At 43.6% G+C, this 26368-nt stretch overlaps 1 protein-coding gene across 1 annotated transcript in view; it reads right to left on the reverse strand.

Annotated features, from left to right (window-relative positions):
* Positions 1-25749, reverse strand: part of LOC141131351 (protein shisa-like-1) — a 63296-nt gene extending 37547 nt beyond the window's left edge. Inside the window, exons 1-2 of the mRNA XM_073618509.1 lie at positions 25261-25749; positions 6776-7340 (exon numbers count right to left, since the gene is read on the reverse strand). The gene's annotated coding sequence lies outside the window, so the exon portion shown is untranslated. The remainder of the gene's footprint in view (positions 1-6775; positions 7341-25260) is intronic.
* Between the last annotated feature and the right edge of the window lie 619 nt (positions 25750-26368).

Below are 26368 nucleotides of genomic sequence, written 5' to 3' on the forward strand. Positions count from 1 at the left end.
AGCGCCAATTACCGGCATCTCCTTGTTTACATGCGACCAGCTGTGATTGGACACAGTCGATCACATGGTTAAAGAGCCGCGGCCACGGGTCTTTACGCAGATCGGGGTCGCGCCATGTCCTAGCAACACGGCTCAGCCGCGATCGCCACGCTGCATGCCCCCAGGGCCACGCGAGAGCGGTCGTTCTGGGCGGCCGTCATATGACGTCCACCCAGAACGAGAGCCGCGCAGCCCTCATTTGACGGCCGGCGGGCGGGAAGAGGTTAAAGGATTCAAACAGGTGGTGAGAAGGCAACAGTTGCTCGTCAACTGCACACCTCAAGGTGATCCACTGCAGATCACTTTCAGTGCGGTGGTGGACACCACTGAAGATGTTGTGGTTGTTGTGGGCAATGCTGGTTAGATCTTGTTTTCTGACACTCAATAAGGTCACTTCTTGGTAGGACTGTAATGTTGCTCATGTACAGGATGTGTACCGAATGGTGTATGTCTGAATTAACTGCTTCATAACCATCAGAAAAGGAGCTGGAGCGGGTCCTCATTGAAGTTTGACACCTGCAATCCCTGTTTGCATCCACGCTTGTACGATTCACTGCCACTGGCGTGTGGATCCACAACTCAGGGTAAGAGTACCGAATCCCCTTTATTCCTAGACGGTGGAGGCACAACCCCAGGTGTTGCGGAATTTGTTGAATGTTTTGATCACCAAACATCTGAATGAAGCACTGTTATTTCACTCAAGACCACATTGTGATTTCACCTTGATGTTCCATATATATGGACTTATTATTACATTGCCCTCATTTGTTGGCTTTCTATCTTGTTTACTGATCATTTTCTCACATTGTGCTATCCACATAACTTTTTATTCTCAAAAAAAGTATTTTTGTATTGTGTTTTTTCACTTGATATTTTTCACGTGGATTGTAGAACATCCCTTTGTGTGTCCCCAACACTTACATGTGTTTTCCAGCTTACATATATTTGTATTTATTTGGCACTAGTCACACATCACTGTGTTACCTAGTTTTTCAGTTTTATTTTATTTTGTATAGATTTGTATTCCTTTTTGATTTATTTACAGTTTTGGATTGTATAATCACCTGCCTGGAACCATCCCCAGGTTCTCACGATAATACTTTCATTGCTACACATCTACACAGTGCTCGGTTGGCTGAAATTCAGCGGGAATTCCACCTGCCCGTAAACCGCCTGATTTGTGACATGCCCACCAGGTGGAACTCAACTTTGGCAATGCTGCAGTAGCTATACATACAGCAGAGGGCCGTCAACAAATACTTGTGCGAGTACGGCACGACGACAGGCTCAGGCCGCCTCAGCTTTTTTTCCCCACGCCAATGGCTGATCATTAAGGATGCATGCATTCTATTGTCACCATTTTAGGAGGCCACAAGGATGGGGAGCCGTGACAGTGCATGCATCAGTGACACAATCCCTGTTGTGTTCCTGCTGGAGCAGACTCTGCATGGCATAATGGACAGGGCACTGGAGACAGAGCAGCAGGAGGAAGAGAAGGACTTCCTTTCCTCTAAAGGCCCACTTTATCCAGACACCATCATTCCTATGTCACAGAACACACAGGAGGCTTTCCAACCCCAGGACTCTTGGGAGTAGTACGTGGCTAGGAGGAGGAAGTTGCAGATGCTGTCATCCTTAGTGACCCCGAGGAGTCTGCTTCTCAAGCCTCGGCAAATTTGAGGCGCATGGACAACCTCATGCTTCAAAGCCTGCGAAAGGACCCAAGAATACGTGGCATAAAGAAGAAGGATGATTACTGGTTGGCATCCTCGACTACCGTTATAAGGGGAAGGTCTCAGAACTCAACCCGTCCCCACGTTAAAGAGGATTTTATTGAACGTTTTTCTTGACTCCAGTAGGTTACAGTGTCATGCAAAAAGGTAGTTTTGAGTCTTCTGTCGGTCAAGAGAGGAGCGTTGGAGAAGGCTTCCGCCTAAGTGAGGCATTTCGGAATTTTTTTTAGTCCTCGCCGCCCAGAGCTGTCAGCTTCCACATCCCATCGGCAGCATCTGCATCACATGTTGGACAATTACCTCTGGGCCAGAACAGAATTGGAGAGCTTTCCAGCTGACGATCCACTGACTTACTGGGTCATGAGAATAGACCACTGGCCAGAACTAGCCCAGTATGCTATTGCATTGTTGGGCTGCCCTGCATCCAGCGTGCTTTCAGAACGGGCATTCAGTGCTGCAGGAGGTTTCGTTACTGATCATAGAACGCGTCTGTCCACAGACTCCGTGGACCGTTTGACTTTTATAAAAATGAATCAGTCCTGGATTACCAGCTATAAAGCCCCTGATGCCGATGTCACTGATTAAGACTTTTTGGTATGTGGAATCTCTGCAGAACTTGGAGGCTGCCTAGCTTTGAGGGTGTTCAATCATTTCATCTGGAAGAATGTTTTTGGTATAGGTTTCATGGGCACAATTAACACCCAAAGACCAATTTTTCAGCACCTGTTTGATAGGTGCATATCATTGCAAATTTTTTTGCCTTCGCCAAGAGCACCTCTATAGGGTTAGGGGGCGGAAGGCGCCCCAGACACCCAAAGAGTATTTTTTCAGGTTTGAAAGCTGCATATCATTGCAATTTTTTACAGCAAGGCCAATTCTTGCTTTCATCAAGATTACCTCTATAGGGTTACGGTGGGAAGGCGCCACTGACACCCAAGGACCAATTTTTACGCACCCGTTACTTCTATCCAAAGTCAAAGTGACACCAGAATGTATCCAAAAGATATCCAATCTTGTTCCCAGTGCACTACATTGTGGCCTCATCATACACACTGACTCTCCAGCTGTTGCTGAGCAAAATAAAGGCAGCTTGCAGGGAAAATGTCATTTTTTTTGGCTTTATAAATGCAATTATTGCTGCAGCAGATTCTAGACATGGTACAGATCTACCACTTTACAGGGGACCCCCCAGGCACTATATTGGAAGGAATTTTTGCTTTTAAAAGTGAAAGCATAAAAATGAAAAATTCACTGCTCATTTAAAAATTAAGTTTTTCACAAACTTTTTTTTTATTGATATTGTCCCCCAGGGCAGGACCCGGACCCCTATAACCATTGTATGCCCAATTACTTGCATATAAGCCTTCAAAATGGGTACTTTTAATGTTCGGGTCCCATTGACTTTCATGGGGTTCGTTATTTGGGTCCGAACTTTCTCTGTGTTTCGAAAGTTCTGGTGCGAACAAACAGGGGTCCGTTCGGCCCATCTCTACTGATCACCATCATTATTACTATATCATTTTTTTTATTCCAATATATAGTTTGTAGATGCTATAACTTTCACACAAGCCAATCGATACACTTAATGGGACTTTTTTTTTACCAAAGACATGTAGAAGAATACATTTTGGCCAAAATGTATGGAGAAATTAGATTTTTTATGAGAGAGAAAGAGAAAGAGAAGAGAGAGAGAGAGAGAGAGAGAGAGAGAGAGAGAGAGAGAGAGAGAGAGAGAGAGAGAGAGAAAGAGAGAGAGAGAGAGAGAGAGAGAGAGAGAGAGACTGTCTTTTTTTCCTTTATATAGCAAGAAATAAAAACTCCATGGTAGTCAAATGCCACCAAAAGAAAGCTCTATTTATGTGAAACAAACTATATAAATTTCATTTGGATACAGTGCTGCATGACCAAGCAATTACCAGTTAGAGTAGCGCAGTGCTAAATGTAAAAAAATGGCCTGGTCAAGAAGGAGGTAAAACCTTCTGGAGCTGAAGTGGTTAAAGTAGATGTAAACCCAATCATTAATCCGTATATATTCTTTAACTTGTTAATATAATTTCAAAAAGCCAAATATCTTTAAATCTTTAACACCTGGTAATTCTGCCAGTCCTTGTTGAGTTGCTTCTGTTATGGGGTGTCTGTCCCTATCTCCCAGCTGCTCTTCTGTGTTGTCACATTGTCACATGTGCTTCTATATAAGAAGCCATGCCTAGGCTTAAAGCGGAGTTCCGCTGATTTTTTTTTAAGGCAGCAGCTGCAAATACTGCTGCTGCTGACTTTTAAAATATGGACACTTACCTGTCCAGGGATGTTGGCACCTGAAGCCGATCTGTCCCTCAGCTGTCGGGTGCTGCTGCCGCCATCCTCGGTAAGGGAATCAGGAAGTGGAGCCTTGCGGCTCCACTTCCTGGTTCCCTACTGCGCATGCGCGACTCGCGCTGCGCTATCCCACTGGTTCCTGCTGTGTTCTGGGATACGTGTGTATATGGGATATGTGTGATACGGGGGGCAGGGGTGGCGTAGATACCCGCGGGTAGCTCGGGTATCTATGCCTGGAAGTGGGAGCAAAATACCTGTATTAGACAGTTATCTACTCACCCATCTCCCCTGAAAGGTGCCAAATGTGACACCGGAGGGGGGGGAGAACCGGAAAAGCGGATGTTCCATTTTTGGGTGGAACTCCACTTTAATATGCTGGCATGGTCCACTACAATGATATGCCACTACTAGATCGGGAATTGGCTGCATAAGATTAATAGCACTGGGGTGCAAAAAAAAGGTGAAACATTATAAACAGAAAAGGAAGGCATTTGTATATGATGTTTGGGCAGCACAGTAGATTAGTGGTTAGCACTTCTGGCTTGCAGCACTGGGGTTCTCGGTTCCGATCCTGTTCAGGTCTTTATCTGCATGGAGTTTGCAAGTTCTCCTCATGCTTACATAGGTGCCCCAATTTCCTCCCACACTTCAAAGACAAGCTGGTAGGTTAATTGGTTGCTGTCTAATTTGGTATGTGTGTGTGTGAATTGAGATAGGGCCCTAACCATATAGTGCAGTTTTATCAAATTATATGATGGCAAAAGCCTATAATTAGGTTTTTTTTTTAAATAGCAAACATGTCATACTTGCCTCCACTGTGCAGCTCGTTTTGCACAGAGTGACCCTGAACATCCTCTTCTGGGGTCCCCCGGCAGCTCTCGCAGCTCCTGCCTGCATCAGGTAACCCCCTAGGAGAAGCGCTCACCCGAGGGGGTTACCTTGTGGGCGCACTGCCGAGTCCAGCATTTGCATCCACAGACACGAATGCCGGACTCGGCCCCGTGTCATTGGATTTGATTGACAGCAGTGGGAGCCAATGGCTGCGCTGCTATCAATCTATCCAATCAAGAGCCGGGACCCCGTGGAGAGAGGGAGAGCGCGTCCCCGCTGAAGAGGTGAAGGGGCTCAGGTAAGTAAAATGGGGGGCTGGGGGGCCGGTGACTGCCAGGTGTTTTTTCACCTTAATGCATAGGATGCATTAAGGTGAAAAAACACAGAGGTTTACAACCCCTTTAAGCTCATCATACACGATACATTCTTATTATACAGTTTCCTTTAGATCTGCCAACAAGTATGTAGAGCAAGGGTCTGCCTGAGCAGATACAGATTGAATTAATTGCTCAGGTAGGTCCTCATATTAAATCTATGGGAGATTTCACACAGGTGGAAAAAGCAGATGGCAGAGCCGCGGATTTACAGGACCTTGGTCGCCCACCTAAGGCTGGTTCAGATGTTTGAATGTGTGCAAAATCCTGTGCTTTATCTACATGCAGAGAAACACATTGACCTTTAGCAGACACGTGGCAATGCCATTACCTGTTATTGGCACCCCCAAACATCTGCAAACGCCAAAGCACATGGTGTTTTTTCCATGTTTCTTGCGTGAGGACAGCCCTACACTGAAAACGCAGGAAAACGAGAAAAACATGCAGCCTGGTCACACCGTACACACAATCGCACATTCCGACAACAAACTCCATAGATTTTTTCCGACGGATGTTGGCTCAAACTTGTCTTGCATACACACGGTCACACAAATCTTGTTGGAAATTTCAAACTTCAAGAACGCGGTGACGTACAACACGTACGGCGAGCCGAGAAAAATGAAGTTCAATAGCCAGTGCTGCTCTTCTGCTTGATTCCGAGCATGCGTGGAACTTTGTGCGTCGGAATTGTGTACACACGATCGGATTTACGACAACGGATTTTGTTGTTGGAAAATTCGAGATCCAGATCTCAAATTTTGTGTGACGGGAATTCTGATGGAAAATGTCCGATGGAGCCCACACACGGTCAGAATTTCCGCCAACGAGCTCCCATTGAACATTTTCTGTCGGAAAATCCGACCGTGTGTACGGGGCATAACATTGCAGCTGGGTGCTTTGCTTTGCGGCGTATGCAAATTGAACTTGGCTTTCAGCGTTTGACAACCTTATCCACTGGGGTCAATGCCAGCGTGCGCAACTGTGAGCCAAAAGATTGGCTCATGGATGCATTGTATTATTTTAATAAAAATTCCACTTGGGCTTATAAAAAAAAAAAACAGACATTTATGGGGCGTCAGGATCGCCTCCTGGCAACTGCAGCTATATCACTTTGTAGAGATCAGTAGACAATACCACCCATGTGAAACAGCCCGAGCCCAAAAGGAGATTGTACAATCAGATTGTATAGTGTATGGCCGTCGTTAGATTGTATGCTCCATGATGGCAGGCACTGGATGTACAGTATTGTAAAGCGCTGTGTAAATGTTTGGCGCTGTGTAAACGCCTTTCATAAATAACAAGCGTCATCCAATTAGGGCATAGATCTACTTTAACCAGTTCACTGCTAAACTCAATGGCTCTGTGTTTCCCAATCAGCACCCAAATAAAGAATTGCCCAGAAAATAGAACGTTTCCTACAAACGGCAGACAGCAATCACAGCCAGCAGTGGAAGCACAGAGTGCACGAGGAGTGAGACTTACGCGCAGCGGTGATGGATGGGTGTAGCTCCATTCTGCTGGACAGCTCCTTTGTTTCAGCAATGCCAGGAGTCCTCCTTCCACTCCACAACCCACAAGGGGGTGTTCTGCTGGCTCCACTCCCAACCTTTGCCCCGTCTTCTCCCACACTAAAAAAAAAAAAAAGTCTGGAGCGCCCCGAGGTAATTTATTAAAATGTATTCAGCGGCTAAACGCTCTAATTAAACTGGTGGGGGACTGGAGCAGCCGATCACATCAAATGACACCGCCGGCCGTCCTGATGGATGGGAGGATGGAGACTTTTCATTTGTTTTGCTTTTCAGCAATCTAGTAGCTTCTATTTCCAGAAAAGTGATGGAAAAGTTGCCTGGTCGGGGGGCAGCGGAGGCAGCTGACGTCACTTCGGTCCCGACGGTGCAGTTGCCGAGGCTCATCTGTCAAGAGGTTGGGTGGAGGTGGCACAGGTGTGTGGGTGGAGGCTTCATGTTAGACATTCTCACTAGCTCCGGCTTTGTTTCAGTGACCTTTGGCTAATCACCGTATTCTCCTGCTTCGTACCAGTGTGTGGCTTAAGAAAAAAAAAAAAAAAAGTTAGATTGTAAGCTCTTAAGAGCAGAGCCCTTCCTATTGCTTTTGTATTAAATTGTATTGTATTTGTACTGGCTCCCTTTATATTGTGAAGTGCAGCACAGACTGCTGGCGATTTTTAAATCCTGTATAATAATAAATCAACCCCCCGCTTCTTAATTTTCACAGTTACAACATTTTGTATCACTTACCCCTCCCTTTTAGATTGTAAGCTCAGGAGCAAAGCTGTCGGAACCCTCTTGTATTGAATTGTATTGTATCTGAACTGTATCCCTTTATATTGTAAAGTGCAGCGCAAACTGTTGGTTCTCTATAAATCCTGTATAAAAAAATAATTAAACAGATATGGAAAACGAGCAGAAAGATTTTGGACTGTACAAGTAACACAAGAAACATTCCCCCCCCCCCCCCTTTGCCCTTTCCTCCCCCTCTTTTCCTTGTTTTCTTCCCCTTCTTGCTATTTTTGTGCCCGAAATACATACAGTATATAGAAATGATGTTCCCTATGGATTTACATGAATAGAATGGGCGTTATATTTAATTTTTTTCTATAGTTAGGGATCTGTCGCAGGTTATACCACATTTAAAGAGGGTTTCCCTCTATGCTCCTGCGCCCCCCCCCAGGGAGCCACTGTGCCGGTGCTATTCTGTGCTGAGGTGGGTCCCATACAGTGAATGCATGTCTATCGGAGGTACTATTATGAATAAGACATAAACTTATGTACAGTATGTAAATGTTTTTGTTTCTTCTTAGATGAGTGCTGTATGGTTTTCATGAACCCTGATAAAGCAAAAGTAGGCGAAACGCGTTGGTACATGAAGACCCTTTGTATCAGCATTCATCCCTGATGCATGTCTAATACACAGTGAATTTTATCAGCACCGTTATTGTTTTTACATATTAAGACATACATGTTTGTATGAACTCTTTTTATCTTTATCAACAAATTGTATGATTTTATAGCATAAATTGTTTCGCTCCTTGTGTGGCCTGTACAGTCCAAAATCTTTCTGCTTGTTTTTAATATCAGTACAATATGGATGATGGCCTGAGTGTCACAATAATATATAATAATTCGACCCTGCTTTAAATTTTTCACAGCTTTTACCTTTTGTACCACTTGCTCCTCCCGTTTAGATTGTAAGCTCCTATGAGTAGGGCCTCCCTAACCCTCTTGTATTGAACTATATTGTAAAGCGCTGCACAAAACTGTTGTCACTATAGAAATCCCGTACTAACAACAATAATTTAAAAAAAAAGTATTCAAACCTCCCCATCAGAGAGGAGGGCTTCGTGCGGACAGAATACTCATAAAAAATGTATCGGCTCACTGAAAGGTGATGAAACAAGGAGCCCAGATGGACTTCTGTAATAGCAATGTAAAGTGCTGTTTTGTGCATTAAGGAACAAGCCAATCAGAAATCAGATCTGGGGCCCCCAAGGGCTGCTGCATACCTTGATTTTATTTTTTTTTTTTTGCAAGCAAATGGCTCTAAAAGGCAGCAAATGCATATTATCATCACAAGTGCTCATTAGCAGTTTGAGATTTCCTGCCATGTTGAAAATTGCTTTTACTATATTTAAAGCTGAATTCCAGGCAGACCCAATTACTGCACTTATTATATTCTTTTAACAATAAAAGAGCGGAATTCAACTCCCAAGCAAGTAGAATTGCTGGAATTGTATTTGGATTTTTGTTAGCCCCGTCCCCATCGCCATTCTGGACTAGGCCAGAATGATGTATCCCTGGTCCTTCAGCCTCCTGGGATACTAACATCATAGAAGGCCGCAGGATCCGCACACGGCGCGGCGAGGGGGGCGGGCTTCGGCAGATCTGGTGTGTCATCGGAGCTGGCTGCCTACGCTCAGAAGACGTAGCCAACTGAAAAGCACCAAGATGGTGGCTCTGGATGCGCTGTATGTAGGGTTGCCACCTCTCCGGGATTCACCCGGACAGTCTGGGTTTTGAGTCATGTTTCCAGGTTTCAGACCACCTGATACCCGGACACATTATTCAGACTGGACTATGGCTTCCCAGCAGGGTTGCTGGCTGCAGTTGTCTGAGCCAAGAGTTTCTGTTACACTCTCTTTCACACTGTGCAAAGCAAGCACTAACAGTCCCCCCCCACACACACTCACAAGTGGGAGAGGAGAGATCTGCTCCTCTCCCTCCTGCCCCTACCCCTCGGTGTCTGCCCACATTCCAATCCCTGGTGCTGTGCCTCAGATAAGGGAATTTGAAGACAGCAGCCACAGATACATCTGGATGAGAGGTACCAAGGGGTAAGTGAGTTCACCATCCATCCCTGTCATGTGACTAAACTCTCCCCTCTCCACCCCCTTCTCTCTCCTGCTTCTGAGTGAGTACACCAAGGTAAATCAGGGTCCTCAGAGCACCCCTTACATCAAAGTTCCCCTTCACATTATAGACCGCAGTGTTCCCCCTTACATCAGAGTCCTCTCCGTACATCAGAGTTCCCCCTTAAATCAGGGTTCCCCGAGCATCCCTTAAGTCAGAGTCCCCAGAGTTCTCCCTTACATCAGAGTCTGCAGAGTCCCCCCTTACAGTGTAATGCTCTGTACACACAATCGGACACTCCGACAGCAAAATCTATCTGATTTTTTTCCGACAGATGTTGGCTCAAACTAGTCTTGCATACACACGATCACACAAAGTTGGTCGGAAATTCCGAACGTCAAGAACGCAGTGACGTACAACACGTACGACGACCTGAGAAAAATGAAGTTCAATAGCCAGTGCGGCTCTTCTGCTTGATTCTGAGCATGCGTGGAACTTTGTGCGTCGGAATTGTCTACACACGATTGGAATTTATGCGAACAGATTTTGTTGTCGGAAAATTTTAGAGCCTGCTCTCAAACTTTGTGTGTCGGAAATTCCAATGAAAAAAAGTCAGATGGAGCACACACACGGTTGGAATTTCCGACAAATTGCTCCGATCGCACATTTTCCGTCGGAAAGTCCGACCGTGTGTACAGGGCATAAGGGAACTCTAGAAGTTCGTCAAAGGGTAACTCTGTGGACTCTAATGTAAGAGAGAACTCCGGGGACCCTGACATAAGGGATGCTCTGGGAACCCGGATTTGAGGGGGGGGCACTGAGAAATCTGATGTAAGGGGAACACTGAGAAATCTGATGTAAGGGGAACACTGAGAAATCTGATTAAAGAGGAACACCATGAACTCTGATGTAAGGGGGGACACTGAGAAATCTGATGTAAGGGGGAACACTGTGAACTCTGATGTAAGGGGGGACACTGAGAAATCTGATGTAAGGGGGAACACTGTGACCTCTGATGTAAGGGGGGACACTGAGAAATCTGATGTAAGGGGAACACTGTGAACGCTGATGTAATTTGGAACACTGAGAAATCTGATGTAAGGGGAACACTGTGAACTCTGATGTAAGGGGGAACACTGAGAAATCTAATGTAAGGGGGAACAATGTGAACTTTGATGTAAGGGGGGACACTGAGAAATCTGATGTAAGGGGAACACTGTGAACTCTGATGTAAGGGGAACACTGTGAACTCTGATGTAAGGGGGAACACTGAGAAATCTGGTGTGAAGGGGAACACTGTGAACTCTAATGTGAAGGGGAACACTGTGAACTCTGATGTAAGGGGAACACTGTGAACTCTGATGTAAGGGGGAACACTGAGAAATCTGATGTAAGGGGAACACTGTGAACTCTGATGTAAGGGGAACACTGAGAAATCTGATGTAAGGGGAACACTGTGAACTCTGATGTAAGGGGGAACACTGAGAAATCTGGTGTGAAGGGGAACACTGTGAACTCTAATGTGAAGGGGAACACTGTGAACTCTGATGTAAGGGGAACACTGTGAACTCTGATGTAAGGGGGAACACTGAGAAATCTGGTGTGAAGGGGAACACTGTGAACTCTGATGTAAGGGGAACACTGTGAACTCTGATGTAAAGGGGAACACTGAGAAATCTGATGTGAAGGGGAACACTGAGAAATCTGATGTGAAGGGGAACACTGAGAAATCTGATGTAAGGGGAACACTGTGAACTCTGATGTAAGGGGGAACACTGAGAAATCTGATGCTCGCAGTCTCCACTCTAATTCATCACAAACGTTTTCTATCGGGTTGGGGTCAGGACTCTGTGCAGGCCAGTCAAGTTTCTCCACCCCAAGCTTGCTCATCCATGTCTTTTATAGACCTTGCTTTGTGCACTGGTACAAATAATTTGGTGGAGGGGGGATTATGGCGTGGGGTTGTTCTTCAGGGGTTGGTCTTGGCCCCTTAGTTCCAGGGAAGGGAACTCTTAAGGTTGTCAGCATACCAAGACATTTTGGACAATTTCATGGTCCCAACTTTGTGGGAACAGTTTGGGGATGGCCTCTTCCTGTTCCAACATGACTGCACACCAGTGCACAAAGCAAGGTCCATAAAGACCTGGATGAGTTTGGGGTGGAAGAACTTGACTGGCCTGCACCCGATAGAACATCTTTGGGGTGAATTAAAGTGGAGACGGCGAGCCAGGCCTTCTCTTCCACATCAGTGCCTGACCTCACAAATGCTCTTCTGGAAGAATGGTCAAACATTCCCATAGACACACTCCTAAACCTTGTGGACAGCCTTCCCAGAAGAGTTGAAGCTGTTATAGCTGCAAAGGGAGGGCCAACTCAATACTGAACCCTACGGACTAAGACTGGGGTGCCATTAAAGTTCATGTGGGTGTAAAGGCTGGCGTCCCAATACTTTTGGTAATATAGTGTAGCTTTAAATATTGAATATATCCGGGTGACAAGTAGCACAAGAATGAGTGGTGTGCTGTCCTGAAGACAAAGAGCATTTGCCATGTATGCCTATTAGAATGGGTCGACTAATGCAAGTCTTTTCTGATTGGTTGTCATTAATTACTGCACATAACTATTCTTTACACAGTTATTAAAAATACATTCTGGATTCTTTACTCATTTAAAGTGCATGTAAATTCTAACAATACATTTATTTTATTTGCTCCTATTTGATCTGTTAGATATACCGTTTGAAAGTGTTTTATTAAATCCGGGAAGTATGTAAATTGCAGGATAAAATAAAGGAAGTGTGAAAAAAAAAAGAAAACAAATGCAGCCACTATATCTAATTACCGCTAAGCTGCAAAACTATCAGTTTTCGCTCTTGGGTTTAGATACATTTTAACTATCAATCAGCCTCCCAGAAATTCTGCATTTTCAAAAACTGTAGAATAAGCCAATAAATAAATGACAGGTGTTGTAAATGATAAATTATAATTTGCAGGCGTCAATAGGGATATAATGTTACATTGCACATAGAACGTTAATCCTCAAGGGGATTCCTTGTGTTGAGTGAAGATTTTCCCAGGAGGCAAAGTAAAAGGATGAGCTTTTCCTCGCTCATGAGCTCCGTTCTGCAGAGTGACATCTGGTCACATAGCCAGCCATAGCTTGAGGGTTTCAGTCATTCATTACTACACTGGCCATTAATTGAAGGGTTAATCTTAGCTTTGTGGAAAAAATGATCCGCACTCCGGTTGTTGCTCTTAAAATTTCTTCATTTTATTGAATAGCCACAGTGAACAAACGTAGATTAAAGCGGAGTTCCACCCAAAAATGGAACTTCCGCTGAGGTGACCCCCTGACATGCCGCATTGGGCATGTCATTTTTTTTGGGGGGGGGGGGCTGGTACCTTCTTTTTAGAGGGATCCAGCTCCCACTTGCTCCCGGCGCACCGCGGTGCAGGAAGGGAGATCACCTCTCTCCCCTCCCTCTCGGCAATCATCTGGGACACGTCACAGGTCCCAGATGATTGCCCGGCCAGTGCAGTGCATGCGCAGTGGGTGCCCACAGTTACAATGCCGGATAGAGGAGGGGGAGAGGAGCGGGGCTTCGTTCCCCCGCATCGCTGGACCCTGGGACAGGTAAGTGTCCGATTATTAAAAGTCAGCAGCTGCAGTATTTGTAGCTGCTGACTTTTCTTTTTTTTTTTTTAGCAGAACTTCGCTTTAAGGGCTCTTTCACACGGGGCAGATCAGTGATGATCCGCCCCGTGAACACCCGCTTGCTCAGCGGGGATCGCTCCGCCAATCCCCGCTGAGCAGGAAAACACTGTGCAGCGACGGACCTGTCAGAGCGCCGCTCTCCCCTATGGGGGATCAGATGATGACGGACCGTAGTGTCCGTCGTTACCCAAACTGATCCGAAAACGGAAGGAAAAGTAGGGTTTTCCTCCGTTACACTTTTCGGATCGGAGCGGTTCGGATGTCAGCGCATATGTCACCGCTGACATCCGACGCTCCATAGGGATACATGTATGTCCGTTTTTCATCCAAAAACGGAAGGATGGAAAGCGGACATACGGATCCCCCATGTGAAAGAGCCCCAAGTCAGTTGACGTGTTTCAGCCTATAAGGCCTTAGTCATAACCACATTACAGACATAAAACTATGAAATAAATAGTAGCTCTAAGGATCACAGGCTCCACCCATTGATTGTCTTAATTGACTGCAGGCAATTATCCAAAGAAGAGAATCAGCTGCAATACATATAGGGTGATCCATGTGTATGCCACTAATTTATACACACCTTGTAGTGATAATATGCACATTTATGTACACACACGCATGTACACACACATGCATACATTCATACATGTATAGACATATGCATAAGAAAGCACACCATAAAATTCAAAGAACATTAAATAAAAAAGATGAAAATAATAATCCAGGTATGTGAAAAAATAAAAACCCAGAAGAGAGAAAGGAAAAAAGAGAGAGGAGGCTCTGGGGAGAGACATTCTTAATGTAAGTGCAAGTCCAGATCCCACCTCAGGTTTAACCCGAGGCGATCTAGTTTTTCATCTAAAAATCCACCATGCTTCTCTCCCTGTCACCTCCTCTGGGCGAGTGAGACAATCGTTCTATTTCTCTGAAGCGAATTGAGGAAAGATCACCCTGATGACATTCTCTAAAGTGACGTGTTGCATTTCAAAATATTTCTAGCATTTGGGTTATTTGTGTCACAGTAATGTTCCCTATACGGGCTCTCAAGGGACATGTGGTACAACCTACGTATTGGAGGCTGCATGAAATACAGGTGATCAGGTAAAGTACATTGTTTGTGCCACAGTTGATGTATTGCCATATAATGAACTCTTCATCTGTGGAAACAAATGTTTTACCCAAAAGACACAACTTACAGTACCTACAGGTTTTTGTATTACAAGGGTAACTTCCAGGATAGGAGAGCCAGGTGGGTTGGCATTGTTTAGATGAGAAAATCAGGGATCCTCAAACTACGGCCCTCCAGCTGTTGCGGAACTACACATCCCATGAGGCATTGTAAAACTCTGACATTCACAGACATGACTAGGCATGATGGGAATTGTAGTTCTTGAACAACTGGAGGGCCATAGTTTGAAGACCCTTGGACTAGGTGATAGTGCAGTCACTAATATGGGCGAACGTCGGCTAGAAAAATGGCAACCTGCTTGCAATATCCCATTTAAATCTGTAAGATTGGCAGATTCTTTTTTATTATTCTGACTATTTGATGATATTCTTGGGAAAATGTAGTTACAAACGTAATAGGTTTGCACGTTCTTCTATTTCTAAAGTTGTAAGGTTTATAAGATTTATTCTTATTTTTATACTCTCTCTTGGTTTTAGGCTTATCTGACAGTAAATCCTCTCTGTCCATTATCAAAACCCTTTCCAGTCCTTGATATTTAACAGATTCGTTATAACCTCGGTCCAATAAGCGCTGATGAATGACCTTGCATTCCAGCTCAAAGGCCGAGTCTGTTGAACAGTTTGGTTTGGCTCAAAAAAACTCCCCATAAGGGATGGCATTGATGGTGTGGGATGGATGACAACTGGGTGCAAAAAGTGTAGTGTTACCAGAGCATGGTTTCCTATAGGTGCATGTTGAAACATCACCCGTAGTTGGATCGCCCTTTAGACCCCTTTCACACCGAGCCGCCTAGGGCGTCAGCGGTAAAGTGGCACTATTTTTAGCGCCGATTTACCGTAGTTTTAGTGCTGATATTCGTCCTCTAGCGGAGCGGCGTTTTGCCGGCTTTATCGCAGCGCTGCCCCATAGATTTCAATGGTGAGCAGCCATGGAGGAGCGGTGAGTTCACCGCTCCTTCACCGCTCCAAAGAAGCTGGTGACAGGACTTTTTCTGACGCCCTGCCAGCGCACTGCTCCAGTATGAAAGCCCTCGGGCTTTCACCCTGGAATGAATGGAGCAGCTGTTTTAGGGCGGTTTGCAGGCGCTATTTTTAACGCTATAGCGCCTGCAAAACGCTCCAGTGTGAAAGGGGTCTTATGCCACGTACACACGGTCGGACTTTTCAGCTACAAAGGTCCAACAGCCCGTCCGACAGACTTTCGACAGACTTTCGATGGACTTTTGGCGGACTTTCAACAGACTTTCTAACAACCGGACTTGCCTACACACGATCACACAAAAGTCCGACAGATTCGTACGTGATGACGTACAACCGGACTAAAATAAGGAAGTTGATAGCCAGTAGCCAATAGCTGCCCTAGCGTGAGTTTTTGTCCGTTGGACTAGCATACAGATGAGCGGATTTCTGGGTCCGGCAGAGTTACGACGTAAAGATTTGAAGCATGTTCCAAATCTAAAGTCAGTCAGATTTTTGACTGGAAAAGTCCGCTGAAGGTCCGGTGAAGCCCACACACAATCGGATTGCCCGCCGGATTTGGTCCGTCGGCGTCCATCGGACAAGTCCGGTCGAAAAGTTTGACCGTGTGTACGCGGCATTAGGGTGATGTCGATGTTACCTATAGTTACATAGTAGGTGAGGTTGAAAAAAGACACAAGTCCATCAAGTCCAACCTATGTGTGTGATTATGTGTCAGTATTACATTACATATCCCCGTATATTGCGGTCATTCAGGTGATTATCTAATAGTTTCTTGAAGCTATCAATGCTCCCCGCGGAGACCACCGCCTGTGGAAGGGAATTCCACATCCTTGCTGCTCTTACAGTAAAGAACCCTCTACGTAGTTTAAGGCTAAACCTCTTTTCTTCTAATTGTAATGAGTGGCCATGAGTCTTATTAAACTCTCTTCTGCGAAAAAGTTTTATCCCTATTGTGGGGTCACCAGTACAGTATTTGTAAATTGAAATCATATCCCCTCTCAAGCGTCTCTTCTCCAGAGAGAATAAGTTCAGCGCTCGCAACCTTTCCTCATAACTAAGATCCTCCAGACCCTTTATTAGCTTTGTTGCCCTTCTTTATACTCGCTCCATTTCCAGTACATCCCTCCTGAGGACTGGTGCCCAGAACTGGACAGCATACTCCAGGTGCGGCCGGACCAGAGTCTTGTAGAGCGGGAGAATTATCGTTTTATCTCCCCCTTTAATGCATGCCAATATTCTGTTTGCTTTATTAGCAGCAGTTTGGCATTGCTGAGCCTATCATCTACTAGGACCCCCAGGTCCTTTTCCATCCTAGATTCCCCCAGAGGTTCTCCCCCCAGTGTATAGATTGCATTCATATTTTTGCCACCCAAATGCATTATTTTACATTTTTCTACATTGAACCTCATTTGCCATGTAGTCGCCCACCCCATTAATTTGTTCAGGTCTTTTTGCAAGGTTTCCACATCCTTCGGAGAAGTTATTGCGCTGCTTAGCTTAGTATTGTCCGCAAATACAGAGATTGAACTGTTTATCCCATCCTCCAGGTCATTTATAAACAAATTAAATAGGATTGGTCCCAGCACAGAACCCTGGAGAACCCCACTACCCACCCCTGACCATTCTGAGTACTCCCCATTTATCACCACCCTCTGAACACGCCCTTGTAGCCAGTTTTCAATCCATGTACTCACCCTATGGTCCATGCCAACGGACCTTACTTTGTACAGTAAACGTTTATGGGGAGCTGTGTCAAATGCTTTTGCAAAATCCAGATACACCACGTCTACGGGCCTTCCTTTATCTAGATGGCAACTCACCTCCTCATAGAAGGTTAATAGATTGGTTTGGCAAAAACGATTCTTCATAAATCCATGCTGATTACTGCTAATGATATCGTTCTTATTACTAGCTGTCTAAAAAGTCGATGCTGAAAGCATCATGCTCAATTGAAAAATGCACATTTAACTGATTGTCATTAAGGCAAATTTCCAAAATTCATGCAATCCTTTAGTGTCACCATCCCACACCATCATCGATATAACGACCATACCATACAATCTGCCTGGCAAAGAGGTTGCTTGGAGAGAACAAAAATTGCTCCTCCCACCAACCTATGTAGAGATTCGCCATGGATGGTGAGAATCTAGCATCCATCGACGCCCCACAGCGCTGTACCTAATACACACCATCGTATAAAAAATATTTGTGCTTTAAAGTGGTGTTCCGGCCGAAATTATACTTTTTAAATAAAAATACCCCTATAATACACAAGCTTAATGTATTCTAGTAAAGTTAGTCTGTAAACTAAGGTCTGTTTTGTTCGTTTATAGCAGTAGTTTGTTATTTTATAAACTTACAGCAGGCCGTGGCCATCTTAAGTGTGGGCATCTGAAGCCAGACTGTATTTCTTCCTGGATCTCATCCTTGCAGATCTCGCACATGCTCAGTGCAGCACAAGCAGTGTAATAGGTTTCAGGTCAGGTTTCCACAGCAACGGCAGTGTCAGAGGAAGTTGCCGCCCCTTCCCAGAAGGCATTGCAAACAGGAAATGATGCGATGGGCCGCGGCCAGGGAGGAGGAAGTGAAAAATGAATACAGCAGATATACAGTAAGTGCTGAGAAAAAAAAATTAAAAAATATCCAATTCGTTTACAGTGCACAGTTTAGTGAGGGATGCTGAAGAGTTGTAAAAGTGGGTGGAGCTCCACTTTAAAGGGGTGTTCCGGCTGTTTTTTTTTTGTTTGTTTTTTTTTAAAGTCATATTAAGTTTTAATATGGACACTTACCTGTCCAGCGAGCCCACGATGTCGGCACCCCGAGGCTGATTCGTCCATCGGATCGGCTGCCGGCGTCCTAACTAAGGGAAACAGGCAGTGTAGCCTTGCGGCTTCACTGCCAGATCCCTACTGCGCATGCGCAAGTCGCGCAGCGCTTTGTGAATGGCCCCGTTGTTTCTGGGACACACACATGTCCCAGAAGGCAATGGGGCCGCTCGCCGAAGAGGAGGAAATGCATAGGAAGAGGCAGATTAGGAAGACTGCCTAGCAACAGGGGTTTCAGTTACGTTAAAAAAATTTTTTTCAAATGTTTTTTTTTTAAATTTTTTTAAGAATATTGATGCACTATTTAATTTTAGGGTGGCCCTCCACTTTAATAAGAGCTCAACGCTTAACAAAATAAACTCCTGAGATTAGGAACTATAGCGTTGAAGATGATATTGGATGGCCTGCAATCCAGCGCTGTGGGGGATCGACAAATAAAGTGCCCGTGCCCGTGGCCGTACTCTTATAACACCCATAGAGGATCTCCAATTATCATATGTTGTGGCTGATTAAAGATGTTTTTAGCCAATGTCTGATTTGTGTTTGTGGAAAGACGACATTATAATGATCAGTTAAACAGCTAGCTACAACCTAACCAAACTTTTAGCCTAACCCAGTGATATCTAAACTGTGGCCTGTGGGGTGGATGTGGCCCTTTGCTTGCCTTTTTCCAGCCCTTGGGGCACTATTTCTCCCACTGACACAAAAGATGGGGCACTATTCCTCCCACTGACACCAATGATGGGGCACTATTCCTTCCACTGACACCAATGATGGGGCACTACTCCTTCCACTGACACCAATGATGGGGCACTATTCCTTCCACTGACACCAATGATGGGGCACTATTCCTCCCACTGACAGCAATGATGGAGCACTATTCCTCCCACTGACACCAATGATGGAGCACTATTTCTCCCACTGACACCAATGATGGGGCACTATTCCTTCCACTGACACCAACGATGGGGCACTATTCCTCCCACTGAAACCATCGATGAAGCACTATTCCTCTCACTGACACCAACAATGGGGCATTATTCCTCCCACCGACACCAACGATGGGGCAGTATTTCTATCCATTACCATAACCTACCACTAGAAAAAAAAATTCCCACTCCTGACGTTCATGGGTAATGCCATATGTGTGTGCATTATTTGTTGTGTGTACTCGAAGTAGGGCCAAGAAAAAATAGTATACATTTTGCTTTTTTACACCCGACCTAAAAATCACACTTAACACTATACAGTATTCTTCTCTTCTAGGAAGAAAAAGATACAATGCATCTTTTCCTCCTTTCAGAAGAGAAAGAAAGTACAAAGGTGGGTTTTTTATCTACTGATCACTGTGATAGCCAATTGCAGGCTGTCAAAGTGAATATGTGCATAGTTTCCAACTGTCCCTCTTTTGAGACCAAACCCCCCCATCCCTCTTGCAGCCGCAGTTGCCCTCTTTTTGATCTGATGTGCACATCTCTATACAAAATGTACTATTTTACTACCAAAAGTGTAATGCTGCTCCAAACTTTTTATCCAACCTCAATATTACTGCATTTGGTATTTTGAAAAGCCAATATAAAGGAAAAATAGAGGTCAAAAATGCACTTGAATGGTTTAGCCCATTGGTCTCCGGATATGACCCCTTGTTTAGCTTTGGCCTGGCTTTGGGGCACTATAACTTCTACTGATACAAAGCACTATTCCTTCCATCAACACCAACATTGGGGTATAGTCCCCCCCCCCCCCCCAAATACCAATGACGGCCCCTATTCCCCTCAATAATATCAATGATCAGGCACTATTCTTCTTACTTATACTAATAATGGGCACTATTACTCCCATTGATATCAATGATGGTCCCCTATTCCTCCCACTAATACCAATAATGGGGCACTATCCCTCCCACTAATATCAATTATGGCCCCTATTCCTCCCATTAATACAAAAAATGTGCACTATCCCTCCCACTAATTTCAATTATGAGGCACTATTCCTCCCATCAATACCAATGATGGGGCACCATACCTCCCACTGATAGCAATGGCGAGGCATGATTCCTTCCACTAATACCAATGATGGGCCCCTATTCCTCCCATTAATACCAATGATGGGCCCTATTCCTCCCATTAGTACCAAAAATGGGGAACTATTCCTCCCACTAATATAAATAATGGGGCACTATTCCTCCCAATAATACCAATGATGGGGCACCGTTCATCCCACTGATAGCAATGCCGAGGCATGATTCCTCCTACTAATACCAATGATAGGGCACTATTCCTCCTCCTACTGACCACAGGCATCATCAGAGAGACGATTGGTTCCACAGAGACAGAGAGGATCCCTCTCTGCAGCCTGCTGGCAGGGAACAGGCATTCCCACTCAGGCTGTGGCTGTGCTCTAAAGAAAATGAGCTGTAAGACTTTGCATGTTGTTTTGATGAACTTGGAAAGTATTTTGTTGATTTAAATTGAAAGTACATTTGGGCTTTAATAGTTGGCAGTATTTATTTGTTAATTGCTTGACTTGGCAGTTTGTGACTATGCCTACCAACAAAGTTATTTTGTTTAGATGGTACATGTGCTGCAGAGCTGATGCAAGAGATCAGAGTAGATTTTCATCATCATCTCGCAGTCTATGTGTGTAGTTGGTCCCCGGTATAAGAGTAGATTTCACGTAGAAAGTTCTACATCCATCTGTCTGGCACCTATCAAAGCTTAAAGCGTTTCTAAACCCGAGAATGAAAATGAAATATATTGCAGCTTACCACTCCTAAGAAGTGATGGTTACATTTGTTTTCTTTTTTCAGGCAAACACATAAAATACCTGTTGATCTACCAGAAATGCAATGTCCTGGTAAATTCCAACAAGCCGGCCTAAAGCAATATCTTATCTCAGTTATAAGCCATCTCGTGTAAACTTCAAATTTTTTTCCTCCCCATGCCATGGGAATGAATGCAGGAAGACCTCTTTGTAGTCCTAATTAGGAGAACTGCCTGGGTGACAACCATGGATCCCTCCACAGATACAGTGGAGGAATGAGCATAACCATCCAAGGATAGAAAGTGTTACTGACTGGATTGCCAGGTGAAAATAAAGGTTATAAAAATTTGCCGCGCTATAAAGAAACTAGCAATAAAAAAAAACGTGTATGCACATCAAGCAAAGACAGGAAAAACACCCGAATGGTATCAGTCCAATGGGGAGTCCATAGGTGAAGATTCAAAGAAGCTCTAAAAAGTGAAGCATTGCACCAATTTTTGAGCTTCAATATCACTCCAATTATGCGTGACAACCGTGGATATGGTTAATGTAGCAACGGGTGAATTACCGCAGTGCTCCTCCACCATGTATTTAAGATGGCTGCTTACCAGAGAGAGTGGACTCCAAATTATAGTGCCCCGTACACACGGTCGGATTTTCCGACGGAAAATGTGTGATAGGACCTTGTTGTTGGAAATTCCGCCCGTGTGTAGGCTCTATCACACATTTTCCATCGGATTTTCCGACACACAAAGTTTGAGAGCAGGCTATAAAATTTTCCGACAACAAAATCGGTTGTCGGAAGTTCCGATCGTGTGTACACAAATCCGACGCACAAAGTGCCACGCATGCTCAGAATAAATAAAGAGATGAAAGTTATTGGCTACTGCCCCGTTTATAGTCCCGACTTACGTGTTTTACGTCACCGCGTTCAGAATGATCGGATTTTCCGACAACTTTGTGTGACCGTGTGTATGCAAGACAAGTTTGAGCCAACATCCGTCGGAAAAAATCCATGGATTTTGTTGTCGGAATGTCCGATCAATGTCCGACCGTGTGTACAGGGAATAAGTGTCACAAGCGCAGTATAGCAGATATCCCTCAGGATGAAGACCCCTTGATACTGGCTTCCTTCTGGTATTCTTATAGGGAATAATATATATATATCAGGTTGAATGTTCTAATATAAACACTGATTAAAATGAATGAGTGATATCCTTGCAGGGCAAAAAATATGACTCAATATCACATAACATGTATTAAAGAGCAACTGCAGTCTGCTCACATAATTTGTAATAAAAAACATCCTTGCCATTCTGAAGCTTCCCTCCAACCACTTTGCATATTATTTTATATATATTATATTTATATATATTATTTTATTTATATATATATTGTGATTTTGCATTTGCCAAATATGCTGTAGAAATCTTCCTCCACTAAATCTGGCTGCATCCATTTTAACTGTGGGCAGCTGAAGCTGCTGCCTGTTCACTTCCTAGATTTACACAGACACACACAGAGGCACACCTCCAGCTCTGCAGCTCTCATTGGCCCTCTTATGACTCACACCCCTCCCTTTCTGGCAAAATCTCATGAGAGTAAGAGAGAGAGCTGTGCATGATGTCATAGGCTTTTTACCAGAGAAGAAAAAGGAAGTGGGCTGTATAAGGTATTTACTGTCAGAAAAAAAAAATGTTTTATTATCCAAAGTTAAAACAACAAGGGCAGAAGATTTAATAGATGGAAAGATGAAAAAATGACTGAAGGTCCGCTTTAATTGCTATTTCTATGTCCCAGTTTGAGCGCTCAGATAGATAAGAGTGGGGACCTGCACTTCACAGTAGTGTTTTTGCATGGCTTCACATACATTTACAAATCCATGTACCGCAGACTTCTCTTTCAAATCTAAATAATTCGGCATATAGTTAAAGCAGTATTAATCTCAAAGCCAAAAAATGTATTTTATTGCAGCTTACCAATTCTTGGATGTGGTGTCTGCATTATTTTTCTTATTTTAGGCTTTTTTCCCCTTTTATTTTCACCTGGTGATCTGGCTGGTAAGTCTGTTATTTTTCAATTTCCAGATCAAGTTGTCCAGACAAAGTGGCAATTAAAGGGTTTCCCAAAAGGAAAAAATACTGTTGCTGTAACTGCTGAAAAAGTGTAAGGTGGAGTTCAGCTTAAATTTGTAAGTCAAATCCATTGAAATCTGCTAGTACATCTAACACTACACTCTCCCCAGATTGATAATGCTGCTGTCCAAACGTGTCTCTGTTGCTCTTCCATCCAGAATGGAGACGCTCTAAGGCCGGCCCTAATACACGGTTTGAATAATCGGCTTATTCAGCAGGAACCGGCCAAGGTTTGAACCTTGTATGGACAGGCTAAATGTACCAAGTTGATCAATCAATCAACTTGGGTACGACCAGCCTGCCAGATTTACTTGCGATTATCTATGCTATAGCTGCTAGCAATAATCACTGTCTTCTCCTGGCGGGGACGGCTCACCTCCCCCGCTCCCGCCCTCCCGCTGGGAGAACACAATGTCTGGGCAAGAGGGATTCCCCCGTCAGCACTGCCTGTGTTGATGGGGGAATCATGCACATTTATTTTCTACAACCTGTAAAAATGTTTGCACTGTCTATGGCCGACCTTATGCCTGGTACACACTGAGTTTTTTTTTTTTTTTCGTTCAAACTAGTGTGTTGAACAAAAAAAAAAATGTCAGCTCCGGTTGGAGCCGCTGTACTAATGATCCGATGTTAGTACAGCGATCTCCCGCACTGAGCTGTTGTGTTCTAACAGGGGGACGCCCCCCCCGGCAGAACACTCCAGTCAGCGCTCTCTGCTATAGGCTGAAAGAGCTGATCGGAAGCCGGTCGGCTGCTGGTTTTCTAGCATGCACGTCTGAAAGAAACCGGCCAAACGTCCGGCCTCTGTCAGACCGGCTCCCATAACACGTGCCGACAGTGTCAGCTGGTTTCATTGAACTGGCCGATGTCGCTCGACATTCGGCCCGTGTGTATGGGGCTTAAGACAGGAAGGGGGGGAATTGTAAACACCACTGTCAGCAGTAAATGGTTTGTCTCAATCCAAAAAAGAAGATACTACATCTGCAGAACAGCTTGTTCTGTTGAAAAACAACAGACTTACTGGCCGGATCACCAGGTAAAAATAAAGGGTGAAAAAAGGCCTAAAAGAAAGAAAACTAATGCAGCTACCACATTTAAGGATTGGTAAGCTGCAATATTTGGGTTTAATAATGCTTTTTTGGGCATTAAAAAATGGGTTTTTAATACTGCTTTACATTTAGGTTTAATATGGCTTTACATTTTAATATTGCTTTACATTTTAATACTGCTTTACATTTAGGTTTAATACGGCTTTACATTTTAATATTGCTTTACATTTTAATACTGCTTTACATTTAGGTTTAATCCTGTTTTTCATTTTCTCCTAAAAAAAAAAAGCAAAATATAAATGCATAAAAGTCCCTTCAAGGTTGCTGTTTACAAAGAATGATATCCTTGCAGTAAAAAAAAAAAAATGACTCAATCACAGAACATGTATTAAATGCTATTTCTATGTCCCAGTTTGAGAGCTCAGATAGAGAAGAGTGGGGGCCGCACCTCACAGTAGTGTTTGGCGTGGCTTCACATACATTTTTAAATACAACTGCAACTGCATTTCAGATTAATTTTCCACTTACATTTTCTCTTAATTAGCTGAATTGGTTTCTGGGAATTTTAGTAATATAGAAAGAAATAAAAATAAAAAGAATAATGAAATACTAATATATATAATGTAATATAATAAATAATATTAATATAATGTAATACTATTAAATATAATGTAATACTAATAAATATAATGTAATATAATAAATCTAATGTAATGCTACTAAATATAATCTAATACTAATATATCTAATGTAATATAATAAATCTAATGTAATACCATTAAATATAATGTAATACAAATAAATATAATGTAATATAATAAATAATATAAATCTAAATGTATATAAAAGTGCATACTATAAATGCCCCGGTAAGATGGTTTACAAAGAATGGCATCCTTGAAAGATGACTCAATCATAGACGACTTCATTATTGGGCCGTACCTTATAAATATCGTCCATCGCCTCGTCTCGGGATGAGGATCGCCTCTTGTTATCTTGCTCGCTGTGTGAAACTTCCTCTCTGTAACTTACGTTTCATTAGTCGTCTTGCTGCCAACTTTCTCCGAAAATGTTTTTAAGGAAAAAGACAAAGCACTGACCTCGATTACACGACACAGTTTTGAAGCATATGAAAAAAAAAAAAAAAAAGCTTTAAAAAAAAAAAAAAAAAGCCTTTTATAAGGAGGAAATCCTTCCCAGCATCTGCATATGAGCTGAGTACAGCTGCTTTTCCGGCTCCTCTGGGGTACCGAGCTGAACTGCAAAGTGTTTTGCTCAAATTGAGTCTCTGTGGGGACCTTCATTCCGCCCCGGGCCCTCCATTTAAATTTTAAACTAATCCAGTTTCTATGGATATATGTACTTTCTGTGGAAGGGATACAGCAGGCACCAGCAAAGAAGTTTTGTGTGTGTTTGTATGTGTACGCCTTTTAATTCAATAACGGCATTTTAAAATGGATCTGGCTTGGTGATGTAATTGATGGTTTGTTTCCACTCGCAGGCTGCCAGCCCTTGATAATTATTCCTCTGGGAGAGACGGAGGTACTGTAAGTGCAATACAGCCTTCCATCAGTACAAGGAGACTTGCTCTCCATAGCAACAGAAGGGATTCCAAAGTCTTGCTGGTCCTGATGCTGCAAATTTTGGGAGATTTGCTCCAGGTAATAAAAAAAAAAAAAAAAAAAAGTGTGTCTGTTAAAAATCTTCAGGGGTTCAGCAAAAGAAAAAAAAACAAAATAACATGCAAATTAATATCAGTTACACCCACAGGGACCCGGGAGCATCTGTGCAAAGTCTTCTATGTATCCTAATGAACAAAATAAACTGCTAGAACGGAAAATACGAACTGGCACTTTAAAGAGGAACCCCAGACAAGACAAATATGATTAACCATTAAAAAATACAACAACAAAAAAAAACAGTGTTTTTTTCCAATACTTACTTTTAATCCAGAGATTTAAATCCAGATATTTTCAATATGAAACCAAGATCAAGAACACAGGGACCTCAAACTAACAGGAGGAAAGTTCAAAACTAATCTTAGAAAGTA

Source organism: Aquarana catesbeiana, linkage group LG03 (genome assembly GCF_042186555.1).
Source record: "Aquarana catesbeiana isolate 2022-GZ linkage group LG03, ASM4218655v1, whole genome shotgun sequence".
Taxonomy (NCBI): Eukaryota; Metazoa; Chordata; class Amphibia; order Anura; family Ranidae; genus Aquarana; species Aquarana catesbeiana.